Source organism: Cryptomeria japonica, chromosome 2 (assembly GCF_030272615.1).
Source record: "Cryptomeria japonica chromosome 2, Sugi_1.0, whole genome shotgun sequence".
NCBI lineage: Eukaryota > Viridiplantae > Streptophyta > Pinopsida > Cupressales > Cupressaceae > Cryptomeria > Cryptomeria japonica.
The window spans coordinates 592,411,478-592,432,127 of NC_081406.1; positions in this window are offsets into that span (position 1 = coordinate 592,411,478).

A 20,650-nucleotide genomic window follows, 5' to 3' on the forward strand; every position below is an offset into this window, starting at 1 on the left:
ATGAGAACACAAGACTTAGCTATGAAAATGATTTGTTGAAGACAAATCTGATGCACACTCAGAATGACTCAAATGAATTGATGAGGCAGAAAGAAGTCTTAGAAAGAGAACTAGATACTACAAATCAACATAAAGAAAAATTCAAGAAAAGCTCAGAGGAACTTGGTAACTTGCTGAAGAATCAAAAACCTAAAGGTGACACTTCTAGAATTGGCTTTGAAGTTGGTGAAAGCTCTGGTACTACAAACACACAGGATCATAGAAAACCGGTAAGACAACCTACTGCTTATAAATTCAATGGCGAATGCTTTAACTGTAATAAATATGGTCATAGAGCAAATGAATGTAGATCTAGAAACTATCAGAATACCAATACACCCACCGAAAAATGTTCAAAATGAAACAAAGTTGGTCATAACTCTGAGAATTGCAGAATGAATGTGAGATGTTATGTTTGTGGAAGATTTGGACACTTCTCTAATCAATGCAGACCACAAACCAGCATAGGTTATGGAAAGGCTATTCAAAGAAATAATGTGACTTGTTATGCATGTAACAAAATTGGGCATATTGCTAAATTTTGTAGAAGCAAGTCCTCACCAACAGACAACAAAGGTCCTAGTTTGAAAGGTAAAGAAAAAGTTGAAGTTAAACAAGAATTTTCAAAATAATGGATCAGGAAATTAGAACTGAATGTGGATAGGAATACTCCTCCATCGGTACAACCAAGCAACACTCCACCGATAGGACAAAGTAGCACTCCACCAGTAGAAGTCTCTTCATCAAATTGAAGAAATTTCTTTGAGGATTTGGAAATCAATGAGACATATGCTATTATTCCCTCGGTTGATGGTAAGAAGTTGAAATTACTTCTATACCGGCAGTTATGTTAAGTGATTACTTAACCGACAGGCATTAAATGTGGTAGTTGGCAGATTGACATTATAAATTAATGTTTTTTTGGCTCCATTTCACTTCACCAAGCATTCAAACATTCGAAGAGCGTGAAATTTCTAGAGCTAAGGCATTTTGAGCAAAGAGGCAAAGCATTTCAGCGATCAATCCTTCCAAAGGCAGAAAAAGGTATTTATAATCATGGCATCCTCTTCTGTACCTGAATTCATAGAAAACCCTATTGTGGTCGAGGTAATCAAACGCCCTACGCCCATATTTCAGTTAGTTCCTAAGATAGCTAAAAAGGATGACAATGTAGGTGCTTTTTCCCAAATTACCAAAGAAGTTGTGAAAGTTGTAACAGGGTTACCTTCCACTGGTAACAGACCAGACAAGACAAAGAAGGTCTCAAATGACCTGGTAATAAACCTAACTTGTGCAACATCCGACAGAAGGTCTCTAAGGGTTAATGATGTGACCGATATAAATGTGAGATTTGTTAGCATGATTTTAGGTTACAAAGCAACACATGCAAACTGACTTAACTCAGTTTCCAGTTTATGCATAAAAAGTGCACATGATATGGTTAAGGATAATATAAAAATTGATGTATGCGAATGGCTAAAGGATGAATTGATTGACAATTTAGGGAAGATCAAGAAGGATAAGAAAGGAACATTTAGATTTGGTAACTTACTTGTATGCTTAATGCTACACTTAACCAAATAGGTTCCCGGTATAGGTATCAAGAACCTTGGATTTGACATACCCGTAGGAAAATAGTTATCAGACTTGTTCAACAACATGGGTGAAAACAAGGAAAAGAATATCAATGAGTATTTTCAAGCACTAAAGGCCAGAATGAACAAAAGAATCAGACTGTCACAAGAAATTGTTAACAAATATAAAGATGATATATGTTTTGTGATTAAAAAGGATGAGATCTGGATGGAAGCAGTTATCCCAAGAACAATTTGGGTTACTGAGATGGGTTATAAGACTGATCACCACATCATTGAAACATATGATAAAGCACTTCTGGAAGCACCAAATGAACCTAAGGAAGAATTATTTGGTAGTGTTGAGACCATTGAAAGCCAAATTCAATCTAAGAAGAGAGTAAAGAAAGTAGAAGCAATAGTGAGGAGAGGTTCAAGGCAGGCTAAGGCTATAAAAGAAGATGTACTGAAACAAACCGGTATCACTGAAGATGAGTTACAGGCACAACAACCAAAAAATCACCTCTCACCAGTAGCAACTTCTTCAGAGAGTGACATGCCAGCTGAATTCAAAAGAGTTGTAAGGAAAAGACAACCTTCACCGGTATCCACACCCTCACCTAGAAGAACTAGACAAAAACAACAGGTAGTGAGGTCTCCGGTAAGGAAGACAATTCCAAAGAAAAAGCTAACACCTAAGAAGAAAAGGACTCAACAGAATATTTCTCCAATTGACAGACTGTTGGATGAAATCATAGAAGAAGGAAAACTCAAGAACATAGAAAAATTATATGATACACTATCAGCAGATGAGAAAGAGCAAGTTGAAAACAATGTTATTTTACACCTAGATATCTATAAGAAGTTTTTGATGGAAGTTGTAGATGAACTGCCAGATGAATCATTCAAGAGACTAGAAGCAAGAAGACAATCTATTGTAGAACTTGACAAGAAAATTAAAATTGAAAAATTACTTGCTGTCTACCCAGTCAACTCTCCAAAAGAAATAGATAATCTAATTGCAAAAGCCAACCGGTCAGTATTCTCTACTACACACCGGCATATTGCACTAATGGCAGGAAGAGTAAAAGAGGTAACAGAAGAAATAGAAAATGGATGGGATATATTCCTTGTGGAGAAGGAAAAGCAGGAAGGGTACAGGAACCCCAAGCCTATCAAAGTCTATCAAAAGGACAAAGATAAGGGTAAAGGAAAGGTTACTGGACCTCCTAGTATCAAAATAAAAGATAACTTATCCCCACTGCCTCTGATTACTACACCAGTAATAACAATAAAAGACCAACCGATAGATGACAGTATGGATGTATCACAAGAGGATACTAATCCTAATTCAGAGATACTATACATAGTTGATGTTGATACTCAAAAGGTCAACATTGTGGTAGATAAAGACACAACCAATAAGACTAACATGGCTAGTGAGCAACCAGCAGCTGACAACATTGATAACATCGAAGGAAAAGTGGAAGATGATAGCATAGGGAAACAGACAGAAACTGGAATAGATCAACAAATAGAGAGACAAGCAGAGCAACAAGCTCCGGAATAGGAAGAGGTTCATGTGGAAACAGTGCCACAGACAATAGGAGAGAAACAAAAACCCTTTCTTAAGGAAATGGAAACACAGACTGACCTACCAGAGGTCACTACAAGCATGGTTACTTCCTCTACCAGTGGAATTTAGAATGTTGGTTCCTCCTCTATAAATTACAAATCAACCAATGTAACTGAAGTTCTTTTAGATTCTTTGAAGAAAATAACTGATTGTAGTTCACAAGCTTATAAAGCTATAGATGACACAATCCCAATTTTGAGGATGATAGCTCCTAAATGCAACATAGATAATAAGGATTCTTTAAGTCAACTAGACACTTTGTCGAAGTATATTACTGACAACATAGTGACAGTTGAGCAAATAAAGGAACAGGCATTCAAAGACAGGTTGTAAATTGAAAAACAGAAATTCTTTGAGGATCAAATAAAGAAGTGTACTAGGGAATTTGACACACTTCTACCAGAACTCTATAACATATTGAAGGAATGTAAAACTTTGTACAAAGATACTTGCAAGACAAACTTTTTGACAATGGACATAGATAAGAAGATGAGCAAGGCACAAGAAGAAATTAATAAAATTGCTAACAATTTTGTTAATTCACCTGATACATTATCAGTTTTTGAGAAAAAGATAACAGGCTTTGAGGAAGAGTTACTGAAGCTAGAGAGAGAAAAGGAGAGAATAATAAACAAGGCTAATAATCTGAGACTAAGACTAAGTCCCAGACTGGACTATCTAGCATCTCTGAGAAAGGAAATATTTGAGGCATTAGTACAAGGACAGAAAACACCGGCAGAGCATATGTAGCAACTCACCGGTACAGTTCAAAGAACAGAGGCAACAATAAAAGACAGTAAGAAGTTTATGGATAGCATAAATTTGGTTTTGGCACAAATTGTAACCACCTAGTTATAAGGTTGAGATAGAAAACTATAACTCTATTGACACCTTGACAACTTTTGTCATTGATGCAAAAGGGGGAGTAGTAGTATGAGAAAATAATCAGCAAAGGACTTATCTGCTCAGGGGGAGCTCACATATTTTTGGTAATATTTTTGGTACACAATTTTGGATTACAAATTTTGGAATTTTCTCATGAGTGTTGCCATCAATGCCAAAGGGGGAGATTGTTGGCATATGCACACTCCAATGAGACATTGTAGGTGATTGAAGGTTTTGTCATTGATGGCAATCTTACAATCCTATGACACCGGCAAGGCATTCCACCAACACTAGCAAGATCAGACTCTACACCGACACTCACATAACCAGCACTGGCAGTGAAAGGAAGTATACCGGCACAGAGGCCGATGGAATTTTTGTTGTTTATATATTTTGTTTATTATTTGTAAAATAATTGTAAGCCGACTTGGCAAATTGTATAATGACTCTTATATAAGAGAGATCATTGTAGAACAATTTGAATGAGTAAGAAGATTGTAATTAGGCGAAATAAGGCAGACCTATTATGCGAATTATAGGTTAAGGGTTTATGTAAGAAGCAGAGCAGAAACCAGTATTGGATCTGGCATTATAGATGCTTTCTTGAAGCAGTACAAGACACTTGATTTATATAATCCATTTTGTAAGTCAGTGAGACTTCCTATTTTGTATCTGAGTAGTGAGCTCTAGGAAGTTGGCCTTCCTACATGTGCAGGCCCCTCTTGTAGCAGTAATATTCTCTTATTGGCCAGTAAGTGAATATTGTGGGTCACAAATCCCACCGAGGTTTTTCCCACACCGTGTTTCCTCATTAAATCCTTGTGTTATGGTGTGTTTTTCATGTGGTTATTTTTATCTCTATTTATTGCATTACTTTCTTCTTACCGGTACACAGTATTAATATGCTCTACATGTTTTAAGTTAAGAAAATTCTATAACCGGTCAGATACTGATTCACCCCCCCCCCCTCTCAGTATCTATGGGAATCCTAACAAACAACATTTAAGACAAATGAAGGACTGTATGAATGGTTGGTGATGCCTTTTGGACTGACTAATGCACCAAGTACTTTCATGAGACTAATGAATGGGATATTGAAGAAATTCTTGGATAAGTTTGTTATTGTGTATTTGGATGACATTCTGATTTTCAGTAGGACAAAAGAGGAGCATTTGTTGCAGTTAAGACAAGTTTTGTAGAGGTTGAGAGAAGAGAAGTTATTGATCAATATCAAAAAGTGTACTTTCATGAAGGATGATTAGTTTATTTGGGATTTGTGATATATGAGGATGGTTTGAAGATGGACCCTGAGAAAATGAAATCAATTGTTTAATGGCCTACACCGGAAAGCATTGGAGAGGTAAGATAAGTTCATGGATTGGCTAGTTTTTACCAAAAGTTTATCAAAAAATTCAGTTCATTTTGTAACCCTATGACTAAGACCATGAGAGGTGATTGGAAGGAATTCAAGTGGACCACCGGAGCAAACAAAAGTTTTGAACTATTGAAGCAAAAAGTGACTGAGCAGCCTGTGTTGGCTTTACCAGATTTTAATAAAGTATTTCAAGTGGATTGTGATGCAAGTGAAATAGCAATAGGAGTAGTCTTGAGTCAGGAAGGGAGAGAAGTAGCCTATTTTAGTGAGAAATTGAATGATGCCCAAAGGAGATATTTAGTGTATGATTAGGAGTTTTATGCCATAGTTCAAGCTTTGAAGAAGTGGAGACATTTCTTGTTGCCTAAGGAGTTTGTGTTGTATACAGATCATCAAGCTTTGCAGTATTTTAACAGTTAGAGTAAGTTGAATCAGAGACATATGAGATGGGTAGAATTCTTGCAGAGTTACACCTTTGTGTTGAAGCATAGAAGTGGGAAATCTAACAAAGTTGTTGATGCATTAAGTCAAAGAAGGAATTTGGTGATAGAGATGAGAGTGACAATATTAAGATTTGAAGACCTTGTATGATGATGACCCAGATTTTGTAGAACCTTGGAAAGCATGTAGAGAACCGGTTATGGTAGATAGAAGAAAGTGGTTGGATTACTTCATCCAAGATGGGATGTTATTCAAAGGAGTTCAATTATGCATACCTAAGAGTTAAATGAGGCAAAATCTGATAAAGGAGAAACATAGTGGAGGACTAGCTGAACATTTTGGTATTCACAAAACAGTAGCATTGGTGAGTGAGAGTACTTTTGGCCCTAGATTCATAAGGGTGTTAAGAGATATGTGCAGATTTGTAGATTTTGTCAAGTTGCAAAGGGTAGTAGTCAAAATGTGGGATTGTATAAACCCTTGATAGTACCGATAAGACCTTGGGAGGATATAATCATGGATTTTGTACTTGGATTGCCTAAGACACTGAGAGGGAATGATTCCATATTTGTGGTAGTGGATAGATTCTCAAAGATGGCTCATTTCATACCTTGTAAGAAGACATCAGATGCATTGCATGTAGCAGACCTATTTTTTAAGGAAGTGGTAAGGCTGCATGGATTGCCTAAGATCATAGTTTCAAACAAAGACACTAAGTTTGTTGGCTATTTTTGGAGAACACTTTGGAAGAAGATGAAGACAGATTTGAAGTTCAATTCTAGTTTTCATCCACAGACTGATGGACAGACAAAAGTTGTTAACCAGAGTTTGGGAAACTTGTTGAGATGTTTAGTGGGAGATAAAACCAGAAGTTGGGATTTAATCCTTACACAAGCAGAATTTGCCTACAACAATTCAATGAATAGAAGTACCGGAAGAACACCTTTTCAGATTTTTACTGGAGTGCATCCTAGAGGTATATCATAATAGAGAGACATTAGTAGTAAAGACCAGAGAAGTTCAGAAGAAGAAGACTTTGTAGATCACATGGCAGCATTGCATATTCAGGTTAAACAATATTTGGAAGACATGAACAACAAATATAAGGGGAAGGCAGATGAGAAGAGGAGACATAAGGAATTTAAATTTGGCGATGAAGTGATGGTATATCTGAGAAAATAGAGATTCCTGGTTAAAACTTATAACAAGTTGTAGATGAAGAAGTTTGGACCTTGCAGGATTTTGAGGAAGTTCAGTTCTGGAAATGCATATGAAGTGTCGTTATCGGATAGTCTAAGTATTTCACATGTGTTTAACATTATAGATCTTCATAAGTATCATGAACCAGAATTCAATGAGGACAGTGTTGCAGACTTGGAGAAGTAGTTTCCCTGGAAGGAACCGAATCATATTGAAGAGATTTTTGATAGTAGGATTGGGTGTAGTACCCGAAGAAGTCAGTATAAGGAATATCTTGTGAAGTGGAAGGACAGACCAGTTGAAGATTCATCTTGGATTTCTCAGGCAAAGGTAGACCACCTTGGTTTCCCTCTAACCCTGGAAAAGTGAGAGGCTCATTTTTTCAATAACCTCGGATGTCTGATGCAGAAGCATCCCGGTTCATAGCAATCTTGCATCAACCAAAAACATTTTCTTTCTGTTTGCAGTTTCAGTTTTCCTTTTTGTGTGTCCTGGTTTTGGCTCACCACATCCTATGGATTTGGATTCTACTTGAAGAATTGATCATCTTTCTTTCTTCTAGACCACATCACATTTGAATCATTTTCTGGCAAGATATCACTATCGATTTCCTTGACAGTTTCTTGTTACCGGTTGGCAGTTCTTGTTATTGGTTTCTTGGACCTATTTTGGTGATCTACCGGAACCCCTTTCAAAGCTTGTGGAACCTTGGGTGTTGATTATGATGTTCCATGGCATGTGGAAGACCTTGGTCAACCTTTTCCTACGATCTACATTTCATCCTTTGGATTTTTCGGAGGAATCTCTTGGCGGAGGCCGACCTTGTTATTTTACACGTTAGGTCTTGTTCTTCAAGTTTTTATCCCTTTTGGGTTGACCAGATCATTTGGATCAATATATATAATTGTAATTGTGCATTAGAATGTAATCAATCAAAGAATCAAGTTTCTAGACTGTGCATAGAAGATAGATCTCAAGATTCAAGGTCCCAGTTGTGGCCTATTATGTTTGTTCTACCAAGCCTGTGAGTCGGTATACTATAACCCGGTTGTTACCGGTTGGTTGTAATCAATTTTCATGCAATAAAATAATTTGTTTTGCATTGCCTCCATCATATATTTGTGTTTCTGTTGTGTTTACTATTTATGACCAGTTTGGATTGATCTCTTTGAGGTCCCTCCTCACCAGTGATTGCTTCACCTTTGTATGCATTGCTATTACTTCTCTATTGAGTGATTGAATGATTACAGAACAATTATTTTGATCATTTAGCCTCTTTTATCATTTTCATGTCATGCGGTAGTATTTCTTGATAATGGAGTCCCAACAAGAAACCAAACAAGGTTAGGCTCCTAAAACAGCGAAACTAGTCCTTAAGGATGTCATTCAAAAAGTGTTGGAAAATGAATAATAAATATAGATGAATGTTATTATTTTATTTAAATTTATAAATAACATGATATCCTTCCTTTAGGAAGATTTTAATGATTGCTCATTTTTAATTTGGGGCAAAAAATAGGTGTGTATGTGGGTACATGTAGAATCATTCACAAAGGCTGATTTTTTTGTTTGATTTAGAAATGGTAGCATACAAAAGAGGGTTTTAGAATATTGTTCCTGAATATTGGTAAATCTATTTTTATATTTTTTCCTTGGGACCTAATGGTGCAACCTTAGAAAGTTGTCTTTTATTTATATAAGAGATAAGACATTCTTCCTAATTCTTGGATTTGATTGCCCCAACTACTTAAACCTTTGTGAGAACTAATAAATATTGAGAAAATAAAGTTTTACTTACCACATGGGAATTGCAAACTTTAACTTATCTAACTAATGTCAATATAGTATTGAATTTTGATGGCAAAACATAATTATAAGAGATATAAAATGAATTTCTTGGGTAGCCTTGGATATTGCTTTCTTTGTAAAAAATAATGATATCTAGGAATGATTTGTTCATGCTCAAAATAGGTAAAAAGTATATATTAAAATTTGATGATCATGTTTAAAATATAGCCTCTAATGAGGTCCCTACATTTGGTGAAGAGGAATCTAATCATATATGTATGGTTATTGTTCGTGATAAAAATTAGGAATTGGATGGTGCTAAATATGAAGTTATATGAGTTATTCAAATTTTTCGTCTTTATATTAATGTTGAAACTTCTCAAAACTTTAATCCCATGTGATAGATTGAAAAGGATGATCCTTTAAAAGGAAAGGCCTCCTCCCAAATTTTTGTCCTCTCTTATCAAGGCTCCAATTAGTGTGATATTTAAAGAAAGTTTTTGTGCTAAGATGCCTAGATATGTTATAGAATAGTTAGGTAAGGATGGGCTTATGCCTTTGATTTATGAATTGTCTTGATCTTGTATAGAATCTTCTTGTGAAGTAGCTAATAAGAGTATGAATTCACCACCTAGTTTCTATAAGTTGTGAAGGGGTGGAGGCCCTTTTCTCTACCCCCATATCAAGCATCTTTCATTTTTTATTCTATGTTATGAAGATTATTAGTTGAAATATTAATGGGGTAGAGGCTTGAGATGGGAGATTTGTGGTTAGATCATTTTATAAGTCTAGGTCTAATCTAGATGTGTTGTTGTTGCAAGAGGTTAAAGTAATGAGTTTTAGTTTATAATATTATCTAAAGTATATTTGGCCTAGGACTACTTTTATTTATTATGATTACATTATAGGGAAAGATTGTTTAAGGATTCTAATTAAGCCTCATTTATTTATTTTTATTGCATCAAGAAAGGAAACTCTTCTTTTGCTAGAATCACTTGGTTTGCCTTGTCCTTGTGTTGTCATAAATTTGGAGCCTATTTAGTTTATGCACCAAATGGTTATGTAGAGAGGCCCAACTTTGTACTTGGATATCTTTCCACCTTCCCCATTTTTTGTGGATCATTGGAAGAGATTTTAGTATGATGAAGAATAAGGATGATAAAACTGGGGGTAATATGTAAGAAAAGAAACCTCATTAACGAGGTTAAAGATAGATTCTTGGTGTTGGTATTTTGGTATGGTTTTGTCATTGATGTCAACACCTACTGAAAACTAGCACTTTGAGATCTAGAAACATTCACCAACAAGCAAGTAACTATTGCACAGTTACCGGTATATGGTTCACCAGTAGGATATAATGTTCATCGGTATCTGGAATGATATGGAAGACACTTGGTAATGTTGAAGACATCATGTGGACACTTTATTTTGAAGAATTAATCATTGGTATATTCATATTTGCATATTTGCTTTTACCGGCAAATAGGTCCAGGTTATCTAGGGTTACACCGACAGGTTTATCTTTTCCAGATCAGCATGGCATGCCATGGAGATGATTTATTATTGATGTAAATGCATTAAGCCGACATGTTTAATCGGTTATTGCATCGGATATTATATTGTTTGTAAAATGATTTTATTATAATATCTTGTAGAGCTGACCTACTAGAATTGGTCTTAGGGTATGGTATAAATGTAAGATCTTATTTGTAAGATCAAGTGTGGAATGCGGAAAAGAATTGAGTGAATGTATATGCGAGATCAAGCAGAGGTATACACGAAGACATCATTTGAAGGTGAAGCTAGGTTTTTGTATAAGCATATCATCATTACACCGGTACTGAATCCAGCATATGAAGATGCTATTTTGTGAAGTACACTCTTATTGGATTTAATCATCCAACTGTAGTCAGTGTGACTCCCATTTTATGATTGAGCAGTGAGCTCTAGGCTGTTGGCCTTTCTGCATGTGCAGACCCCATTATGTACACTTACTATCTGCAGTAGTATCATCTGATTGTGGGTAAGGTTTCCCACCGTGGTTTTTCCCCTTACAGGGTTTCCACATACAAATATTGGTGTTATGTGTTGTGGATGACTTTATGTTTATGTTTCATGCATTAATCTTTACCGGTATAGCAATTTACTATTAACACTGTCTACTAGCATACTTAACTGGTTTACCGGTATTAAGAATTAAGTTGGTTAATTAGTTTTTGGTTTGAATTCATTAGACAACTGATTCACCCCCCCTCTCAGTTGTCTCTGGGACCTAACAATTGGTATCAAAGCTTAGTCCTCTTTTGCAGAAGTTTAACAACTTGAGGAGATCCAATGTCTACTAATTACTTCAGGAAGGACAGTCCTAAACTTGATGGAACCAACTATGGGATATGGAAGATCAGAATGGAGACACATCTGAATTGCATTGGTAAAGACATCTGGGAAGTTACAAAAAATGGTTATACTATTGCTATAGCTGGTCAGACTGCTCCAACTACCTTAGCTAAAGATGAAGAGAATGATTGCAAAGCAAGAGAAGCACTTTTGAGTGCATTATCAGATCAACAAATCATGCGATTATCAGATAGGTCTACTGCTAAAGCTATTTGGGATCATTTGGAAACACTAAATGAAGGAGATTCCATAGTTAAGATTGCAAAACTTGAAAGCTTCTGAGTCAGGTATGAACATCTAAAAATGGAAGAAGATGAAAGGATTTCTGCTTTTATGGAAAGAGTAAATGAAATTGTTTTGGGTATTAAATGTTGTGGAGGAACTCTGAGTGAGGATGAAATTGTTTCAAAAATCTTAAGAGGTTTACCACCAGCATATAAAATGAAGGTTACTGCTATAAATGAGTTGAGAACAATGCCTAATACATCAGTAACTAGGGATACACTGATTGGAAACTTTCAGCCTTTGAAATTGAGGAATTTGGTCCTGTTGCTACTATAAAAATTGATTTAGCCTTTAAAGCATCAACATAATCTACTCCTTCATTTGACAAATCAGAATGGAGAGCCTTTTATGCAAGAGAACTTGAAGAATCCAAAAAGGAGAATAAAGAGCTTGAAGAACTTGAATCACTATTTGCAAGAAAAATGCCAAAAGGTCCAATTGGAAGTAAGTATGAAGGTAAAGCACCCTTTAAATGTTTTAACTGCAATCAGATTGGTCATATGGCTTCAAGATGCCCTGATAGACATGCTAGACTAAGAGAAGAAGCTAGAAGAACATACAAGCCTAATCCTGAATATCAGAGATATAGATTTAAGAAGAACAAAGACAAATCTTGTTACATTGCTGATGAAGGTGTGACTGATGATTCTGATGAGGATCCAGCGGACAATGGATGGGTTTTTGTTGCTATAACAGAAGATCAACCGGCACCTACTGCTCAATCGGTAAAACAAGCCCTAGAATCTAAAGTTGAAGCAAAGGATGAATGGATCATTGACTCAGGATGCTCACATCACATGACTGGAGACAAAGGTAAATTCTTAAACTTTCAAGAATACAATGGAGGTTTACTAAGAATTGGAGATGACAAAGCCTGTTCAATCAAAGGTAAGGGTTCAATATCTCTTGATGGTAAGCATAACACTGACAATGTCTACTATGTTGAAGGATTAAAGCATAATCTTTTAAGTGTTGGTCAATTAGTTGAGAAGGGATTTCAGTTACAATTTAAAAATGGAAAATGCAAAATCATGAATAGAACTGGTTTGGAAATTGCAACCGGTAATCAGACTAGAGGCAATATCTTTCATTTGAATAACAGTGAAAAGGCATGCTTAATTGCACATATAGATGAAAGTTGGTTATGGCATAAGAGACTATGTCATGTAAACTTTGATTGCATGGTAAAAATCAGTACTTCTAAGGCAGTTAGAGATCTACCTAAAATTGTGAAACCTCAGAATACAATTTGTAAGGAATGTCAATTTGGAAAACAAGTTAGAGCTAGTTTCAAAAGTATTCCAGAAAAATCCAATAATGCTCTTGATTTAATTCACACTGATTTATGTGGTCCAGCTAGAACTAGAAGCTTACAAGGTGATAGATATTTCATGCTAATTATTGATGATTATTCTAGAATGTGTTGGGTTACTTTTCTCAGAGAAAAATCAGAAGCACTTGGGAAGTTCAAACTGTTCAAAGCAATGGTTGAAAATGAAACCAGTAAGAAAATCAAATGTTTAAGATCAGATCAAGGAGGAGAATTCACATCTAAGGACTTTAATACATTCTGTGAAGTGAATGGAATCAGAAGACAGTTATCAACACCTCAGACACCACAGCAGAATGGAGTTGTTGAAAGGAAAAATAGAACTATCTTGGATGCAGCAAGAAGTATGTTATCAGAAGCAAATCTACCACATGTGTATTGGAGAGAGGCAGTTAGCACTGATTTCTATACATTCAACAAAGTTCACATCAAAGGTGAAACCGGTAAGACCCCTCATGAACTATGGTTTGGTAATACTCCTACTCTTAAGTATTTCAGAATTTTTGGAAGTAAATGTTATATTAGAAGAGATGAGTCTATTGGAAAATTTGATCCTAGAAGTGATGGAGGAATATTTCTTGGTTATTCATCTAAGAGCAAGGCATATAGATATTTTAATAAGAGATTGCAGAAAATTGTTGAGAGTACAAATGTAAAGATTGATGAACAATTCAGAGGAACTTCAAGGTATATAGACTCTGAACTGGCAACAGAAAGTGTGACAAATGAACCTATACTGAATCCACCGGTACAGAATGAAGATCCAGTTACTCTGGTATCATCAGAGGATTCCACAGTAATTGAAGAACAACAGCAAACTAAGACACCCCGGTACATAAGATTGAATCATTCTGAAGATCAAATAATTGGAAACAAATTTAAAGGAGTTATGACAAGAGGAAGATTGGCAAATGAAGAGGTATGTCTTATTTCTCAAATTGAACCATCATCTATCAATGAGGCATGTGAAGATAAATTTTGGATTAAAGCTATGGAAGAAGAATTAGGACAAATTGAGAAAAATAATACTTGGACATTAGTTCCCCGGTCTAAAGATAAAAATGTAATTGGAACCAAATGGGTATTTAGAAACAAACTTAATGAAGATGGTAAGGTTGTCAGAAATAAAGCAAGACTAGTGTGTAAGGGATATTCTCAGAAAGAAGGAGTTGATTGCAATGAAACCTTTGCACCGGTAGCCAAAATTGAGGCAGTTAGATTATTCTTGGCTTTTATAGCTCACAAGGACTACAAAGTTTATCAAATGGATATTAAATGTGCATTTTTGAATGGAGATCTTGAAGAGGAAGTATATATTGAACAACCTAATGGATTTTCTTTAACAGATGACAATGATATGGTTTGCAAGTTAAGAAAAGCTCTATATGGATTGAAACAAGCCCCAAGAGCTTGGTATGTAAGGTTGGATAAGTATCTTTTAAAGATTGGTTTTACTAAAGGAAATGCAGATAGCAATTTATATTATAAAATAACTAATGATGACATCTTGATTATTGACGTATTTGTTGATGATAACGTATTTGTTGATGATATAATCTTTGGAGGAGAAGATGGATTATGTAAGGAATTTTCTATTAAAATGCAGCAAGAATTTGAAATGTCTATGATTGGAGAAATAAAATTCTTTTTAGGTTTGCAAATTTCACAGACTGATAAAGGTATTTTTTTAGTCAATCCAAGTACTTGAAAGAATTACTAAAGAAATTTGGGGTGGAGAACTCTAAACCGGTAAGCACACCTATGACTACAAATGACAAATTATCTCAAAGGGATGAATCTACACCTGTTAATCCAACTAGATACAAATCTATGATAGGAGGTTTACTGTATTTGACACAAACCAGGCCTGATATTATGAATGCAGTATGTATTGTTTCTAGATTTCAAAGTAATCCTAGGGAAAATCATGAATCAACAGTGAAAAGGATTTTCTGGTACTTACAAGGCACAACAAATCTTGGATTATGGTATCCTAAAGATAAAAATTTTGACCTATGTGCATACACAGATGCAAATTGGGCAGGAGATGTGGATGATAGAAAGAGAACCATTGGAGGAGCATTCTTTCTTGGAAAGAGATTAGTTTCTTGGTTGAGTAAGAAACAAAGTTGTACATCTTTATCAACAGCAAAATCAGAATATGTTGCAGTAGCAACTAACTATACACAGGTATTATGGCTTAAGCAAATGTTGAAAGACATAAAGGTAAAATGCAAGGAACCCATTACTATATATTGTGATAACATTGCAGCAATTGATATATCTAAGATTCCGGTATTACATTCTAAAACTAAACATGTTTCTATCAAATTGAATTTTCTAAGGGAAAAAGTTGAAGAAAAAGAGATAAAACTGGTTTATGTGAATACTAAAGAACAGCTTGCAGATATTTTCACAAAACCTTTGCCTAAGGAGACTTTTGAATATCTCAGAGATCAGCTTGGAGTCATACCACCACCGGTAGAGACTTAGAAAGTTGATGATTGTCATCAACCAGCAGAATTAAAAAGATAAATCTTTTATTTCGGTCTTTGATGAGTAAGCTACTTCTCAGGGGGAGTAGTTGGTATTTTGTATAAAATTAATTTTTGTAGCTTTGGCATTTGATGTCAAAGGGGGAGAGATATCTATGGAAAAACACATTATCTTTTGAGGAGAGTTTGGTATTGAAAATAAATCTTTGGACAAACACATGTTGCTCCCAAGGGGAGAAATGGAGATTGTTGGTTTTTGGTATTTGGCACAATGATGGTTTTTCCATCTTGTGTTGCCATCAATGCCAAAGGGGGAGATTGTTGGTATTTTGGTATGGTTTTGTCATTAATGTCAACACCTACTAAAAACTAACACTTTGAGATCCAGCAACATTCACTGGCAAGCAAGTAAGTATTGCACAGTTACTGGTATATGGTTCACCGGCAGGATATAATGTTCACCGGTGTAACGTCATAAATTGTACGCACTTGCTAGGGTGGTACAATTTCACACCTAGTTTAGCACCCGCCTTGGCATATCTTGCACTTTGCATCGCATTTCCCCTTCATAAAGTTGGGCCCTTTCATTTAAGTGTGCCCCTTTCATTTTATTCCTCCAATACATCATTTAATCAAAAACCCTAATTAGGTCCTATTTTGAACTTGGGGGCTTGATTTCGGGGGTCAAAACATCTCGAAATCACCTGTAACTTCGGGATTCTCTCTAAAATCATCATATCCGACGGCCCTGAAAATTTGGTGAAAAGTTGTCGGGACCATGGTGCCCGGAGTGCACACGGTCCCGGACATTTTTCCCGAAATTTTAGGAGCGCAATCCAATCATAAAATAAAGCTTAACCCCAAGAAATTGGCGGGAGATTCAATCTCTAGGTCAGCCAAAAGTTGAAATTAAGACCTAGGGTTTCATATATAAGAGCTCTCTTTCTTCATTTGAAAGGATCCGAATTTTGGTTTCAGGGACCTTCTATGCAGCGAAAGAGCAGATCTTTGAAGACTTCAACAACATTCAACATCCATCCATCAAGCATTCATCAATTTCATTCATCCATTTAGGGCTTTGAAGACATTGAAGAGCAATAAGAGATCACCGACTGAAGATTGGCTTGTACCCCTCCCTTGGGGTTGGGTATGATTTCATGTTGTTTTCATGTCTTTGCATAAGCCTCATTATATCATTTGTATTCATGCTTTAGATCATTTTGCATCTTGATTTAGAGCATTTACATTATCATTTATAAGCAATTAGGGTTTACTTTCTAGGTTGCTCTAGTTTGCTTACTTGCATTTTAGGATCTTGCACACACACAAGGTCTGCACACACACTACTTTTACAATACAACTTGGCTATTCATGGAGGTGGAAATCACCAAAGTGGGGGTTTGACTAAGGCAAAACCCTATATAGCCACCCATATCTTTTCAAATATAAGTGCAGATTTCAGAATTCGGACGACGCTGCGAATTGCAGATCCGACGGAAGCAGACAGAAACTGAGCTACACACTGAAATTCAGGGCAAAAGACCAGGACAGGGGTGTGGGGCGCCCTGGTCCTACCAGGACAGGGGCGCTCGGCACCCTGGTCCCTGGGACAGTGGCGCTGGGCACCCTGGTCCCTCTGTCAGACAGCAATTTTCAGCATTTCCGACAGTTTTCCAAGTTGTAAAACAGCAGTTTCAGGGGCGGAATCAGGACAGTGGCGCCCGCACCCCCATCCCAAACATTTCCACTCAGATTTTAACTCCGGGTACACATCTGCATTCTTATCTTGTCCTTGTGTTTACAGCTTTCCATTGTGTAATCTCAATTCTACAATCTCGTTATTAGTTCATACTTGCACTTTGTGGTTAGGAATTGAACTTGCATCATTCTATCTTTCAATTACAACAAAGAAATAGAAACCCTAATAGGTAGCCCATGCCTCTCTCTTCCACAAAAAGAAGTAGCCAATTGTGTGATACCTCTAGGCTCTTTCGTATTCCACAATGTGTGTCAAAAGGTAGGATTAGGGCATGTTAGCCTAGTCTCGCTCTTTTCCCTTACACATTTTGGTGAACCCGACGTGAATCTTATTATTGCTTTCTCTTGCATTGCATTTGTTAGATCTAGATCTAGATTTAGTGTGTTTCGTTTAAGTTTCATTTTCTTTAAAAAAAAAAAAAGAGGGAAAAGAAAGAGTGTGTTTCTTTGCATTGTGTGTTTAAGTTTTATGCAATTTTTATTTCAAAATGTTAGATTTTTATTTGCAAGATGTTCATATTTATGATGATGTATGCAATTATGTTGATTATGAGTATAGCCAAGATGAATTAGATGAAGCTTTGGATGAGTTTTTGAACCCTAAAGATACCCAACCTTCATTTTACCAAAAACTCATAAACATTGTTACTATGCCATTTCATTGTGATGAGAAAGATAAGTCGAATGATTCCTCTCAAGGGTACATTCCTATCAACTCTTCCACTAAATCTAGTAACATGGTTGTTTTCAATGATCCCCTCTATGAAGAGATGTCTCCTTTTGAATCAAAAGATAAACCTTTTAATAGATATGATCATGCTTTGTTGGATGATGCTCTTGATGACTTTGTGGCTTTATCGAAATCTTTAAACAAGAACAAAACTTCTAAATTAGTTAACATGATAAACCTGAAAGAGCATAATAAGCCACTCTTTGATGTCCAAGGTGCTTATCCTTCTCCCACCTTTCAAGTTCTTAAGTCACCTCTCCTTACTGTCCAAGGAGGGTATGGTCATGATTCCTCTCTTACTCCGAATAAACCTATCATCACTGTGCAAGGAAGAAAACCTATAAGTCCTTATAGTTATGCCAAGCAATTAACTAGAGAGAGTTATCATGCGGTTGCCCATACTTATCATACTAGAAATAATAGGCAACCTAATCCTCCTCCTGTGACTCCGGTTTCTCTTCCTAATCCTCAACCAATTCTTCCGCAAGCTCCACGTATTTCACAAGTTCTTGGTAAGGAATATGATCTCATAGATCAACTTAAAGTTACCCCTGCTAAGATATCCCTTTGGGATTTGATCCAAACTTCTTCCACTCATCATGGAATGTTACAAGATGCCTTGAAAGATTTGAATGTTCCTCCACCTAATATATCTAGTAATATAGTGTCTTTGGTTAACTCTGTGATGAATCCTAAAGCTCAAATTGTGTTTACTCAAGATGAATTGCCTACTAGTGAAACTCAACATCAATATGATCCCTTGATGATTGTGGTTATCATAAATGACACTACTATAAGACGAACACTGGTAGATAATGGCTCTGGCCTTAATGTGTGTAGCATTAATCTATTGCATAAGATGAATGTGGATACATCCCTTATTGAGCCTGACTCTTGTCCCATTCGAGGCTTTGATAATGTGGCTAAGTCTTCATTAGGTATTATCACCTTACCCATCACGGTGGGACCTGTTACTTTTCCTACTCCTATCCATGTTATGTCGGGAAATCTAACATACAACTTGTTATTAGGGAGACCTTGGATTCACAGTATGCAAGTTGTCCCCTCTACATTGCATAGACAAGTTAAATTTATTTATAACAATAAGACATATACCTTGATAGGTGATACTAAATTTCAGGATTGTTTGCAAACATCTACTTCCAAAGGGGGTTCTTCTAAACCTTCCTCTTCTAGTGATGATTCTTTAAACAAGATACCTATGGACGAATCATCACCCTCTGATAATCAAGATTCTTTGGATGAGTCTGAAGTTTCTGAAGAAGATTCTTCTCAACTTGAATCTACACATGAAAAGGCTTTCGATCCTGAGAAGGTTCTCGCAGAAGACGAGTGGGGATCTCTTGATTTTAATCCCACCTTCGTCGATGAGTATAGGGTTCCTCCTAGAGAGCTTAAAGTTAAAAAGAAGGAAGAAACTAAAGATCAATCAACCTTACCTGAACCTATGAACAATAATTTTGTGGCTGCTTCTCAAACTTCTTCTCCTCACACCTCTAATTCTGAAGGGTTTGATTCTTTGTCTTATGAAAAACCACCTTCTCTTTCTAAAATGGCTAACCATTATGGTCATGGTTTTCACATTTTAGCTTAGTATGGGTATAATGGAAATGGTTGTGGCGCTCATGAACAAGGGATAAAGGTTCCTCTAGGGAATAATCTTTATGATGAGACCTTTGGACTTGGTTATAATCCCTACAAGCGCACTAAAGCTTCTAAGAGACCATGTATTAGTGTTAATGTTATTTCTACATCTCTACCAATGAGACACCCTGAGTATATTGATGGGGATCCTTCGTGTGCCTACGCTTTGGATGTCTTTCCTACCGATGATGCTTTAGCTGAGTTTTTAGGAGCATATGATACTCTTCCTCGTTATCATCACAATAGGGGACTTCCTTATTGTTTGAACACTGAAGCTTATTTTGGAAGAGAGATTGATAATGATGAGATTGTGGAAGAATTCCCTCAGTTAAAGGATACTCCTCAACAAAGTAATCTTCTCATAAGTGACACCATTGATGTTAAGATGGATCCTTGCAATGAAGAAAAAGTTATTAAAACTGGAAAGTGTTTGGATGAAGAAGAACAAAAACAATATGCAGATTTATTGCATGAATTCCCTGAGATCTTTGCTTGGACATACTCTGACATGCCTGGTATAGATCCTAAGATTGTTACTCATAATATTGTCTTAGTTCCCGATGCTAAGCTTGTGAGACAAAAGATTTGAAAAATGAATCCTAAGGTAGCTTTGCTTGTTAAGGCTGAGATTGAAAAATTATTGGAGGCTGGATTTATTCGCCCTATTGATTATTCCCCGTGGATTTCAAATATTGTCACTGTGGCTAAATCAGATAATAAAATAAGAATGTGTACCGACTTTCGGGATTTAAATAAGGCTTCTTTAAAAGATGATTTCCCTCTCCCAAACATTGACATGATAGTTGATTCTACAGCAGGACATGCTTTGTTATCCTTCATGGATGGTTTTTCAGGATACAATCAAATTTTCATTAATCCTCAAGATCAATTCAAAACTGCTTTCACCACTCCTTGGGGTACGTTTTGTTGGGTAATGATTCCTTTTGGACTTAAAAACACCGGCGCAACTTATCAACAAGCGATGACCCTTATCTTTCATGATTATATGCATAAGATTTTAGAAGATTATGTTGATGATATTTTAGCCAAAT